The sequence below is a fragment of the Hydra vulgaris genome, chromosome 14 (genome assembly GCF_038396675.1).
Source record: "Hydra vulgaris chromosome 14, alternate assembly HydraT2T_AEP".
Taxonomy (NCBI): Eukaryota; Metazoa; Cnidaria; class Hydrozoa; order Anthoathecata; family Hydridae; genus Hydra; species Hydra vulgaris.
The window spans coordinates 35,655,001-35,670,000 of NC_088933.1; the positions used below are offsets into that span (position 1 = coordinate 35,655,001).

Below are 15,000 nucleotides of genomic sequence, written 5' to 3' on the forward strand. Positions count from 1 at the left end.
TTATATCTTTTTAAAGCAACAAATACAGCTAAACTAATATTCATGATTTTACCAGTCTTTGCTTTAGTTAAGTTAACTTAGAACTCAATACCATGATAAAGTTTAGATGTATATTTAAATCCATTGGGTTTTAAAGAGATCAATACAATAAACAAAACTTTTGTTTTTAAGATTATAAAGAAAGAGTTTGGTCTAAATGTATTTTTAAACATTTTTTCAATATTTTGTCATTCTGCAAGCACTAAAATCATCACCTAATCTCTGAGCATTTCTAAAGTAAAGCTTGAAATTTTGATAATATGATTCTTTTGTCAAGGTGTACTTTTATACCATTGCATTTTACTTTCTTTTTGGAAGTATAATATCCTTAGTGTTTTTTGCTACTAAAACACTAAAAAACTAATTACATCACAGATATTTTTAATGTCTATTTTTAATGATCATTCTTATTATTTTAAATGATAGTTACTTAAAGGAATACAAACTTTTATTTTTATTATTTTTATAAATGCCTTTTTTTTTTGAGGGGATTGGTTAACTTGTAGAATAAATTTATACCTACAAAATTGAATTTATTAATTACCAAAATATAACAGTTTAAACTTGTGAGACTATTTAAAGTTAAGTTAGAAATTTGTATCAAGACAACCCCCACCCATGGGGTGAGGTACCATAATTATAACCCAAATAATGCATCCAATGACCCAAATCACAATTTAGAAATCCAAATAGTATGTTGTTTTAAATGTCATTCAAAAGTGCCAATAAAAAATGGTTTTGTATTGAATTTGAATCTCCTAGTATTATATTAACATAAATCTCTTAAAAATTGACTGTAAATATTAAAAGAATTGATTCATGACACAACACAATACTATTATACAGTTTAAGGGACCCACAAATGATGTATCAAGTTACCCCATACTTACTAATAATAAAGGCAATCACTTTATTTTTATTATCAACAATTACAATGTTTCAAATTGTTCCGTATAACATGGTGCCCCTACTCACCCCTAAGTTTTTTTTAACAAATTGATGTTATATTTTTTACCCACATGACATAATTAACAAAGTTATTGAACTGAAACCAAACTTTATTAAAAACTTGACTTTATTTTTTAAAGCATAAAAAATAATCTATAAAAAACATTCTGTAAGCCTCAAAAGTTGCATCAGTTATTTAAAAGCTTTATATATAAATATATATATATATATATATATATATATATATATATATAATATATATATATATATATATATATATATATATATATATATATATATATATATATATATATATATATATATATGTATATATTTATTTGCAATATCTAAATCTAAATATAATTTAAATCAGTTTCAATATAAAATTTACTTTACTTTTTTGTTTATAAAACATTAAGAATAGTATTAGGAAATTTTTATGAAGCTTTTAGCAATTATAATTTTAACTTTAATTTAAATGCATCTTCATTAGTTTGCAATAATAATATTTTGTCTACATTGTTTTTATATTATGTACTGTCTCTCATACTTTTATATAGTTTAGGGAATAAATATATGGACAAGACACTTTTTTTTTTCAGTTGAGTTTAATTGAAATTTTTTATGTCGAGTTTAATTGCAATTTGATTAGAATATTATATACAACAAACTTCTTTTTTATTTTAAATAAAATATATTTATTACACTAAGGAATCGTTTTAAAATCTACACGAGGGTCATTCTATTTTAAATTACCTAATGGCCATCAGGTACTCCTCAGGTTTGCTCCAAATTATGATTACCCACAAATTTACGAAAAAACAGTCCTGAAAATTTCTGTTCAATTGACTGATTTGTTTAAAAGTTGAGATTTATTGACCCCATTGTGAAAATTGACCTAAATTGAAAAAAGTTTACTATCTGGAGCTTACATTAGATTTTTTGATTTTTGATAAACCATAAGTTAGGAAGTAAAAGGGGTGATCGCCTGAAGTTTTGCATAGTAAGTTATTTTATGCCAAATAATATTTTTGCAGCTGTTTTGACTGATTTTAAACAATTTTTGAGTTATTGTACCCTAAAATTGCTAAATAATGCAAAATTAGAAAAATTTTTGAATACTTTATTGTGCTAAAACCTACAAAAAAGCAGTGCCAGCTTTTTGTTAATTCTATGTGCTTGTTTTGTGTATTACATACGTAATTACAACTTGTGGCCAAAATTGAAATTGTTCATTGTTAATTAAATTGTTCAAAAGTTAATGTAATACTTGCAGTAATCTTTTAAAATTTTAAAATGTGATCATGTGATCATTTACATTCACTTTACAGGCATAGAAAACAGTATAAGTATTTAAAATAAATTATGAAATTTTTTACTGTGGAATGTGATGCTTTTTTAGTTTAAAAAAAGAATTGAAAAAAACAAAACATTTTAGTTTTATTTCAAGCAAAAGTAAAAAGAAAAAGGAAAATAATCAGTTGAACGGAGAAGTGTAAATACTCATGAAACACAAATACGCTAATTTGTTTATCTCTGATTTACATAACTCATAATATTGTCATAATCATTATTAGCAAGGTTGAACTCATAAGTATTTCTGCCAATTATAGATGTAGCACTTATTTAACACACTAGCAACACTGACTTAATCATAGAAAGTATCACTAGTGATTCTCTATAAAACTAATTTTTCTGGTACAAAACAATGATACCTTCCTGTGCCTGGACTGTGCTCATCTCTTTATATCTATTTATCTTAATGATATCAATAACCATAAATTATTTTATATCTTATAAAATAATTTATGGTTATTGATATCATTAAGATAAATAGGTTATTGATATCATTATTATTAGGATAAAGTATATTAACACTTTTAATGTTTTATTTGAGCCCATGTAACAGTTTTTCGTGGTGTGAGTTTTCTGATCTGTAGTTGCTGCTCATTAACTTTCTTTTGATTCTTCTCATTTTAAAGTTCCATCACCTTATTCCATCACAAGGACTTTTGCCATTGGACAAAAATAAATGCTGAGTATTTTTTTGCATTAAAGGAAATAATTAACTCAAATGTCAATTATACAATAGCATTGACATTATTCTTGTTCATGTTTGTATGAAACAGCGAATTGGTGTAAGGTAGCTTTATTGGCTTGTAAAATCCTATTACAGCATCTTGCACAAGAAAACTATAATACTTATATAACTATAGTTTTCTTGTGCAAACTATAGCTATAACAAAACACATAATAATAAGATGTGTGTCGGTCTAATTTTTGTTCTTCCACTAACAAGTAGGAGGGCTGTGGTTCTTTAATTAAGTAATGATAAAGAAGTAATCATACAAAGTTTTACTAAGAGTTTCAATAAAATCAATAATGCTTGCTTGGATTGTGACTTGGCCTGTGTTTGGTCAGAACACAGTCCAGGTCACATTCCAAACAAGCATTATTGAATAACACATTGTTGTATGTAATCTGAATGTGAAAATAAAAATTATGTTTTTCAAAATAATTTTCCAAGTATTTTTTATAGTTAGTTATTTTTCCAAGTAAAACTTCAAAGTTACTTACCAGAGCAGTTGAAACACAAAGGAAACATGCAACTATCTATATATTACAAACACATACTTACAATTGATATATTACAAATCCTATATATCAATATATAGGATTTGTACGATATATAATCCTATATATTAATTGGCCCTTAGGTAGAGCAGGTCATATCAACTTAGCATTTTGATGGTAAAAACTTACACAAACTGAGTGGCTTCCACTACTGTCAACAGTGATACACAACTTTGGCCTAACTACATAGAACTTTCTAAAATCAACTTTTTGTTAAGAGTTTAATTTCTTAAACTCCAGATGAACTTCCTTTAATGTTACTATTATTTTTTTAAAATATTACATTGTTTGTACAAACTGAAACGATGTCTTTTTTTTCTGAGCATTGTCTTGTGACCTCTTTAGATTCATAAATTTCAATGACTTACTGTTTAAAAATATTTACCAAAGTTTAACAAGTACTTTCTTTTTACTTCTTTCTTTATTGCATCTAATAGTTTGTCTATGTCATCACAGTTTATGCACTTTTGCTCTTTTTCCAATATTTTATCTTTTCAACAATTACAACAAAATTTTTCAACTGCTTTTTATCTAGAAATATAAGCTTTTTCATCTTGAAAATATCTTCTCATTTGATTCAAAAATGTATTCTTTAAATTAAAACATAAACATCAGTATCTTTTAGTTAAATTGTTCCATTTACAATAAAATGTTTTATTACAATTTTCTTTTAAAACTACTAAAACAATATAAAACCATTTTTCTTAAAATCAATTTAACTTTAAAACCCTTAAAACCATTTAACTTTAAAACCCTTAAAAAAATATTAACTTTTAAAACCAATTAAAAATATTTTTCTTTTAAAATCATTTAAAAATGTTTTTAAAATATTTAAAACCACAACATTTCTCTGTCATTTTTTATTATTCTCAAAAAGACTTCTAGTTACTTTAAACTTTCTTACTTTCAAAACTTTCTCACAATACTAGATTCAAAAATTCAAAAATCCAGAAAGACAACCATGTGCAGATTTATAATTTAAAACACACTTTTAATACAATTAAAATGTTTTACACATATTTTAAGTTATAAACATGTGTAAATTATATAATTATAGTTATGTTACATGCATAAAATTAAAGAAAATATTTCCAAAAATCATATCAAATAAATTGAATAAAAACACTAATGTCATTTAGAAGAACAGCTATTATCTTTTTCTGGATATTTTCGTAATTCTGGATATTTTTTTCACCTTTTAGTTTTTCCGGATATTCAAAACATTTTCTATGCATACAGGTTTAAGTATATATTTTTGTAATTTTGTTTTTTAAGGTTTTTCACTCATAACTCATTGAAAAAATATGAAGATTTTTAAAAAAAAAAAAAAAAAAAATTAAAAACAAAACAGCAAAAATCAAAATTAAAAGGAAATTAAGGGAAAACATATTGCGGATTTTTTCCGGATATTTTATCCAAACAATTTTCCAGATTCTTAAAATATGACCTGGATTATCTATGAAGAAAACTGATTATATTCATTCAAGGAAAAATTATAAATATTATGTTCAAAAATTCTTTTTTGGTGATTTTTAAAATCCCCCAAAAAATGCCATTTTAGACCCCTGTTGACAATTTTAGACCCCCATTACAAAAGTTATATAAATTAATTAAGAATATTTGTCTTATAAAAATAGAATATAAAGTTTTAAAAATTGTGCTAAGGTTCACAAAGGGCACAAAAAAATAAAATTAAGAGGCCCTGCGTCCAAGAAAAAGTTATTAATTTATGGTATTTGTCTTATAAAAAAAAAAACGCATGTGTTTTAAAATTAAAACAAGAAACTTAAAAGGTAAAATTGATGGGGCCCTAAGCCTATTTAAACATTTTAGATGCTTGTTACAAATAAAAACTTTAAGCAGTTAAAGAAATTAAAACGAAAAACAATCTATATTTACAAAACTAATTTATATTTGTTACACAATCCAACTATACAGTAATTTATTTTCCCGCACTTTAGAGAGCAACATGTCAAAGCTAAAGATAAATTAAATTCTCTTTTCATTGAACTTTACTAAAGAGGTTAGGAGTTGTTCTCCATGTTGAGTATGCTCTTCTGGATGTTTATATCTACTCCAGGTATGTTTAAATTTGGAATGAATAGCCTCTCCACTATGTTCAGCAAACTTAGCTAGGCCACAGTTATGGTGTTTGACAAAGGGCTAAAGATGACATAGCAAAATCGAAACTTCCAGCTTAACTTCCTAGCCTGTGTAAACTCTTAGGTAGAAAGGAAAGAATTTTTAAACATATCAAATGCCAACTTATACTCTGTTGCAAGAATATGACCAAAACAGGAATCTTTTACTACTTTAAAGTTCTTCAAATGCTAAATTATAGGTCTCAAATAGAGGAACCTGAGATGTTACTTTTTTATCAAGTTCATCCAGGTTTTTCAGGATCTTGTTAGAATTATTACCATCCCAACTTCTACCTTGATACCCTCTCTGAAGAACACTTTTAGTTTTCAGCCAGTCATCAAATTCAAGCCAAATATCAATAGGTAGGCATCCTAAAGTAGAATCAGCTCCATTCAAAAGATATAATTCAGGAGGTGGTACCAAATACTGATTTAGAGTATTTGGATACTTCTCTAGATAGAGAATCCTTGGATGTATCACATTCATATATTGTTGCATGTTAGATTTTTTAGAATTATTTTCGACACTGTATTTTTCATGCCAATAATCAAGACTTCCGAGAGTTCTTAATTTTCCACATTCTCCATTTTTCAAACCTTCACACTGCAAGCATGCTCATTTTCCTGCATGACCTGACAGACCGAACACAGCATTGGCGCACTTAAAATCAAATGCTACACAAAAATTGACATCTTGTAACTTGAGTTTTTGCTAATATTATTCTTAAGTTATGATTTAATTCAGGAACATCTTCAACAATAGCTAGAATTTGACAACGTTGAACACCACTATTCATGTAAATTACAAAAGACTTTGTTTTCATTCACATCAAAAACATTGATTATAATTTTCAAAAAGGATCCTCCACTATCCAAAGAAATTTGTACGAATGAAGGTCTAAACCACGTTAATTTAACAAATCCGTTGTGAAAGATGATGACTTTTGAACATGCACAAGATCCTTTTCAACAATACCCAACTCACTGTCTAGGAAATCCATCTGTAAAGATGTATTTCCTAGACAATGTCATTATTTTGACTCATTCATATTGTGTCATTATATTGTTTATAAAAATTACTAAGAAAACTTAGAGATTAATGAAAAAACACAAAAAGTTTATGTAAGTTATACAAAATCTAATTTGTATATCAATCTACTTTAAATTAGCTTCACTATTTTACAAATATTGTGTATATAATATTGGTTACACATTACATAAATACATTATGTAATGAATAACCATCTTCACCCATTAAAAATAATACTTTTTTTTTTATATATGTTTAATGTTTATGGTTTCACACTTGTTTGGCTTGGGCATATTGTTCTTAATCGTATTTTATATATTTATATGGCATTATGGAGGAGTTAAAGCAATTTTTTTTACAACCGAATATCGTTCCTGGTGTTAACCTGTTTTTCAGATTAGGACTAATATTTTTACGGTGATAATTTTAATAATTTTACAACCACTAAGGAGATTAGTATTCAAAGTAAGTTGCTTTCACCATGGCTAAAAAGCCTTGTCTGATCTAATATAAGATCAGTTTCTGTCTTAATATAGGATAAAGATGTTTTAATCACGCTGAAGGATCTTTCTCTCTTTGCATATCATTTTATATTAGAAAATCTAACAACATTATAAAAGAGCATTTTTTTGATCAATATGTTACTAGATATCTTTAAATAATGTATAAATATGAATATATCTAAAATATAAATTACCTTTTCTACATGATAAAAATGTGATATGGATTTCGAAAGATCTTTTAATTTGGCAAAAATGTTAGTTTCTACAATAGTTTCTTACTACCGATTGCTTTCCGAAGAGTAGAAATTAAATGTTTGGTTTTTTTTATCAGAAAATTATTAGTAAGGATACTTGTTTTACTGATCTTCCTTTACCTTGTTAGAAGGACATCCAACAGTTACATCCAATGGGTTTCTGCCAGTTGATAAAGAAAATGTTGCCCCTGTTTAAATGCAGTCTGCATTCACTTTATTTGTATTATACCTGAAGCAACTTGTTTAGCTTGAATGCTCCCAGACTTGTGGAAAGAAAAATCAAGTTACAGCAGTTGCAGAACAACAGTTGTGGGCATGTCCTGCTGCTAAGATTGAGTAGCACTGTCCACAGAGCTTTGAATTATTGTCAGAAAATAATAACTGGTTTGGTTTCACTAATTGGGAGCATTCCATTTGAATTTCTGGTCAACATTTTCTATTCAACCTTGAAAAGTGAAATTATATAAGTATAAGGTATTTCTTTTTTAATAATAAGGTTAAAAATTAAAACATAATAACAAGCCTTCCTGGGAAATAATTTATTTAGACACACCAACCACGGCAGTTCGCATCTTTTAACTTTTAAAGCATTTTAATAATTCGCGGCAAAAAGCCAAATATATCTACTGAGAAAAAAAAAAAATCCTAGAGAAAATGGAATCAAAATTGTGACAAAATATCAAGTTTTAATTAAATAAACTAGAAAAATTTAATAATTAAAAAAAGAAAATTAAAAAAAAAAATTTTTTTTAATAAAATTTTATACAACTTAGGTATTATTTTTTTTAGATTGGTTGTTGTTTTTAGCTACCAAGCTTGATACAACTTGAGGAAAAAAAAAAATTATCTTTTATAAGAATTTAATATGCAATTTATTCACGATTTTTATCAGTCCATATAATTAAGAAATTAATTTGCTATGTACATTAGAACTATGAGAAATTTGATTAATTTTTTTTCTTATGTTTATTCTTTTTGATGTCTTTACATTTTTAAAAATGTTTTTGCTATATTTGACATTTTTTCTCAATACTTATATAATGGAGAAATAAGAAAATGAATTGCAAAATATATTATTTGATTATTAAATTTTTTAATGATGGAAAAAATTAAATAAAAGAATAACATAGTCTCTTTTATAAATACATTTACCACATTTGATGCATGTTTTTCATGTATTTTCTTTTATATATATAAATTTTTTTTAATTATTCACATTCTTAAGGCCGAGAAGGCCACTACAGCAGAGGAGGCTACTTTTTTTTTATTTTTTATTTATTGTGGTTACAACCCTTTCTTAACTCTGAAACACGAACCTCAATAAACAAGGCTGCTGCGCGGAGAAGCAAGTTGAGCGCAGAACTACCAGGGATGTGGTGGGGATCAAACTTGGAACTTCTTGCTTAATAGGCAAGCGCTCTACCACTACACCACTCCCAATTTCTGTTGTTAAAAATAAAATTTTTTCTTCTTCAAATAAATAGTAATTAGTTTTCTTGCTTTCTTGTAAAATATTAAAAACTGTAAAGTTTAGCAAAAACAATTGACAGATAAATTTAAAAGTTGTCCATGTTTCTAGTGCAAATACGAGCAAAGCATGCAACTGCATGTGGTTCCCAGGAATGCTTGCAATGTTTTTTTATATTGCAAGCATTATTGCAAGCATTTCTATGAATGCTTGCGATAATGTTTTTCTATCTTATTATTTTTATAGTGTATTTTTATTTGTAATATAAAAATATATAAATATTTTTATATACTTATATATTTTTATATTTATATAAATATTTTTATTTAGATATATTTCTATTTAGATGGTATCTATATCTAAAAAAATATAATATAAAATATATAATATATAAATAAAAATAATTAATAATTCTAAATTTTAATAGTTTACAAAAACTTAATAAAAATAATTAGTTTAAAATATAGTTTCACATTATAACTTCGACACTTTCTCTCCCCACGAGTCTCTGGGTGTATTACCAGACTTGATCAAGTAAATATTTCTCCCAAAACTGGAGCAAGCTGCAGTTGGGTAATTGTTAATTCCAGGGAATACCGAGGATATATATACAGCTTCATCAGATCTTCTATTGTTGAATTGTAGGAGATAAAGACATAGACCTTGTTCCAAAGAGTTCCCAGCAACAGCAACAAGTTGCATTTTGTTGCAAAAAAGCAGTTGACAGGCCAACACCAGCCATTTAAGTTTATTGAAATCAATGTGAATTATATTCAAAAAGAAATGCAAACTTAATATAACACCATCAAGTTAAATCATTTAATATTGAGAAAACTTTAATTGAAATTGTAATCATCAAAAAAAGCTAATACAAAATTCCTTTTATATAACGTTACTAGATTGACAAAATTAGTGTTAGCGCAAAACTAAAAACAATTTTTTATAAGTATGCAGCCTGGATTTTATTTTTCAATTTAAAATTTACCTTAAAAAATTACTTAATTTGATATTATTAGTTTGTATTTATATATAAATAAAAATTACTTAGTGACTATTATTTTCATTATTTAAAGAATATTTTAACTTTTAAATTCTTTTCATAAATTAGTAAGTCATTAATTTAAAATTGATGGTAATAAAAATCAGCTATTTCAAATGTTGTAAGAAGTTCGGTTAAATTACATAAGTTGCAAAAAAGAAATTCAAAAAGATGTTAAATTTCATCATTTTTAATATATATTTTTTTAGTTTCAAATGTAAAATAGAAAACTTTCCATTCATTTTCAGTTTTTAAATAATTTTCAATCAGAATAAAATTCACAATAAAAAATGAATAATCATTATAAAAATATAAAGAAACTTTTGCATTGCCCTTTTTTGGCCCTTTTTTGACCCTTTGCACTGTATTCGGATTTCAAAAAATCCTTTTTTTTTATAAGTAAACTACTAATACTCTTAAATAAACAATTTTTTGTATAAGTGACATAAAACTTGGCCTAAAATATGACATAAAACTTGGCCTAAAATAAAAAAAATAAAAACATTTTATTAAAAAAAATAAAAATAAAAACATTGTTTATATTATTAAAAACATTCAGAATGTTTTTAGAAACATTCTGGTCAATTAAATTTGCGTTTTTGCGGTTTTTTTAAAAAACGATTAATCTGTAATTAAATTATTGGTTTTTACTTTTTGACAACACGCAAATGTTGGACTAAAGTCAAATTCAAATTAAATGTATTCTGAAATAGATTTTACATTTCATGGAATATTTACATATAGTACAAGTACTAATTTTAAGTAAACACCATAATAAGAAACTAAAACACCAAACTAAAAAACAAAAAAACACAAAAAAAAAAAACACAAAAAAAACAAACAAACTAAAACAGTACAATACTTAAACGAAAAACTTTTGGAATAATAATTAAGTAAGAAGTAAAAAGTAAAAAGTAATTAGAAGTGATGTTCTCTTTAGCCAACTGTGATATAGAACATCCACAGTAAAAAGTTTTACACTTTATTTATTGTTTATATTTACTGTTTACGCTATTATAAAAATATGATAAATAATATTATATAAAAATATAATAAATTACATTTCCTTTAAATGCATAGGCATGTAAAGGTAATGTAATTTATCATATTGTTTAAGAAAGGGATATTTTAAAAGCCTTCTGCAAGTGGTAAATTAACTTTTAATGCATAGTTTTTTTTGTAAGTTTTTGTGGTAAGAGTTAAAAATTGTTTAAAATCAGTCAAAACCTGCAAAAATTGAATATTTGACTTTTACTATACAAAAAAATTTCAGGTAATCAGCTCTTTTATTTATAAAGTTATGGTCTATTAAATATCAAAAAAATATACTATTTAGGAGAGTTGAGATCAAATACGTATTTTTATTTGGTAAAAATAGACTAATTTGCAGGAATTGTTGTAGTATTGTATTTGATTAAAAAATTTTTAAAATTTTTTTATTTGTATTTGATTGAAATGTGTTTGCAATTCCATAAACCAAAAAAAAAGTGGTGTTTTTTTAAGAAAAACCAAGAGATTTTTTTTTTAAATTTTTATTTTTTAATTTTTTTTTTATTTTTAACACTTTTAAATTAAAAACTTGTTTTAAAAAGATATTTGTTAGAAGACTTGTTTTCATTTTTCCAATTAGTAGTCTATGTTATCAATCTTCATAAAAAATCTCTATATTTTCTAACCTAAAGTACAAATATTTGTATTTGTATTTGAAAATGTCAATTGCATATATTTGTATTAGTAATCTAGATTAGTATTTGTATTTGATCAAATGTAAATGACCCCAACCCTGCTGTCTATATACCTCTCATTGCTAATCATTAAGTTACTGTAAGCTTCAGATACTATTTTTGATACTCAAATTTTTATTTGGTCAATATTAAATCATCTTTTATAAAAAAACAACAACACAATTTTCAATATTGTCTTTTTTTGTCCAAAGTTGTTGGTGATTTTATATGGAATGATCCCTAATATACCACCATCACTAGATAGACATTTTACCTTTATTTACAAAATCTATTGCACGTGCTTCCCTTACAAGTACTGCCACTGTTAGCAAAAGTCTGAGATAACTATCAAGTCAGTTCCTGAGAAAACTATGTACCTCTGAAAGCTTATGATTATGGGATTTAAAAAATTGTCAAATTTAAATCATCTGCCTACATCTGGAAAAAAAATGAGTTTAATAAATTTCCTTTATTGCATGTGTATGACAACATTTCCAAAAATCTGCATTTACAGCTATCATAATCAAGTAATGCAGGCAGCATATATAAAAGTACTTCATTTCTTCCTGACTTGACTAGTCTTTTCAACATTGTTTTCTCCTTAAAAGATTCTCAAACTAAGTGAAAAAATTTTTCTCAAAAAAAAAAAGAAGATAATTCTTGGTATTCTTCAGTTTGGTTTAAGTTTTCATCAAAATTTTTTTCTATTGAAATCAAGAAGGCTTTTTTTTAAATCAAAAAATTTTTATTATATTGACTTGTTAGGCACTTGTATCATTTCCTATGTAAATTAAAGCAATGGCGCATTGCTTATGTTATTTGTTCACTATAAATTCTTAGTGGCATCTTTTTCTGTCAAACAAAGTCTTTGACATAAAAAAATATGTCATGAACTTTATAAATGGGTCTGCATGCCACCAAAAATATAGTTAATTCCATATCACAAAAGATCACAAATTATACCCCCTGGATGTCAAAAAGTGTAATAATATTTGTGTAATTTTCTTGAGTGCCTTTAGAAACAGCCATAAAAAGTTGTCTTTTCACACCATGTGTTTTGATGCTTGGGATGTCAGCAGGTATTTGCTGGGAAGTAAACAATCATTGTGCTCTGATTCCAATTCAGAAACGCTGAGACCCCCATCTGTCCCCAATGTAGCGATATAATTTAAAATCATTTTTCTACTTTTTTAGTTTTCATTAGGCAGTTTAGATTCTTGCAATGTGTTACAATCTAGTTTAAGAATGTTTTGTCTGAGTTTTGTAAATGCATCAATATTTGTTTTGCAAATAAATATTGAAGTCTGCGTGAAGCTGTCTTCAAGATCTTTGCCAAGTTCTAAATATGGTTTAGAACTTGGCACAACATACCATCTTTTTCTAAAAATTTTTTCTATAAACTGTGTAATGAAGCATAGATATGGTATCCCTCTGCCAATCAAGGACAAGTATTTTGAGTATCTTCTGTCAGATATTTTTTCTTCTGTCTTAGTGGTTTCAAGAAGGTACTTTTCTGTAAATTTCAAATGGTCAGTACAGCAAATCAAGCACTCACAATGATTTTCTCTTGTGAGTATTTTAACATAAGTCCTTTCAAACTGATATTTATAACTGGGTGCTTTAATATTAATTTTTTCAAACTGATAAAGCATTGGCAGTTCAATTTGATGATCTTTATAAGGTTTTCTCAAAGCAGTTCTACATGTTTCACAAATGCCTCGGGTAACTCTTGTGTCATTAAGTTTGATTTGTTGACCATAGACAGTTTAAATTTTTCCACTTTTGGGATACTATCATTCCACATATAGGTGCAATAAAGGAAGTTTCCAAAACTCATTTTTTTCTTAGCAGTAGCAGGGGATTTAAATTTTTATATTTTTGGAATACCATAGTCATAAGCTTTCACCAGGTGTGTTGCAATTCACAGGAACTGACTCAATAGTTACATCGGATTATTGCTAACTGTGATGCATGTAAATCAACTATTTTATTAAGTTTTGATATGAGTTCAAATCTGTAAGAAACAAAAGGTGGGTGCTGGAAATGGTCTGAAAAAAGATTAGGGTGGCTCATAAAACAACTTTTTTTTTAAATGTCTGATCTTTTGAAATTGTCTGATGGTACCCCCTAATGGTGTTCCATATAATAAATAATACAAAATTTAAAAAATTTTAAAATAAAAAATATTTTTACGGGTCCCTAATATATATAAAAAAAAAGTTCTTTAAAAGCATATTATGTTGGGTCTCATAATATAATTTCACTTCTTTTGAGACCCAACATGATATGCTTTAAAAGAACTTTTTTTTTCAAAATAATAGGGACCTATCTGATGTTAAAGGGTCTTGAGCAACCCCTAAAAAATTTTTTTATTCAAATTTATTTTTAAAATTAGTATTAGTTTATTATATAGAACACCATTAGGGGTACCGTGAGACATTTTCAAAAAATGTTGTTTTATGAGCCCAATATATATATATATATATACATATATATATAACATATGGGAAATACATGCGGAAATTGAACTATAAAAAGTATTAATGATGTTATATTGAATTAGTCCATCCCTAAAACAGCACCTGCATATAGTAATATTTCCAAAAAATGCATATTATGCCTACAAGAAAATTTGAAATAATTACACATGCAAACCAAAAATGTTTATTAAACAAAAAATCGGAATTGTTTCTAAATGCAGGCATGAAAATAAATTTCTCCTAAAAAACTATAAAAATAAGTTTGCTCAAAAAATAATTAAATCATCCCTTTAAAAGTATATTTAAAAAAAAAAGGAAAAGTAAACTATTCTAAAGAATTCTTTTTATAATAGTGTCAGCATATTCTACTAATGTGTAAAAGTTTGCAGTAGCTAAAAACTGTAATTTAATTTTTGGTATAAATTGAGGTTTTTTTAATTTTAACATTCATTTCTGATGAGTCTTAATTGATAAAACATAGTATAAAATGAAAAATGTCTGACAAATAATTTTCTACTAATTTATCATTGCTCTGTTCTTTTAAGAGCATTGAGCACTCTATTTTGTATAATACATTTAAAATTATATATATATATATATATATATATATATATATATATATATATATATATATATATATATATATATATATATATATACTGTGAAATCCCGCGAATACTGTGAAAATCCCAATAAGTTTGGAATTCCTAAAATTCGATGACCTTATTTTTTTATTTTTC

The 15,000-nt window shown here is 25.9% G+C and overlaps 1 protein-coding gene across 1 annotated transcript in view; it reads left to right on the top strand.

The window, feature by feature from the left end:
* LOC100197248 (uncharacterized) overlaps positions 1 to 15,000 on the top strand; it is a 19,018-nt gene that overhangs the window by 2,653 nt on the left and 1,365 nt on the right. The gene's annotated exons all lie outside the window — the stretch shown is intronic.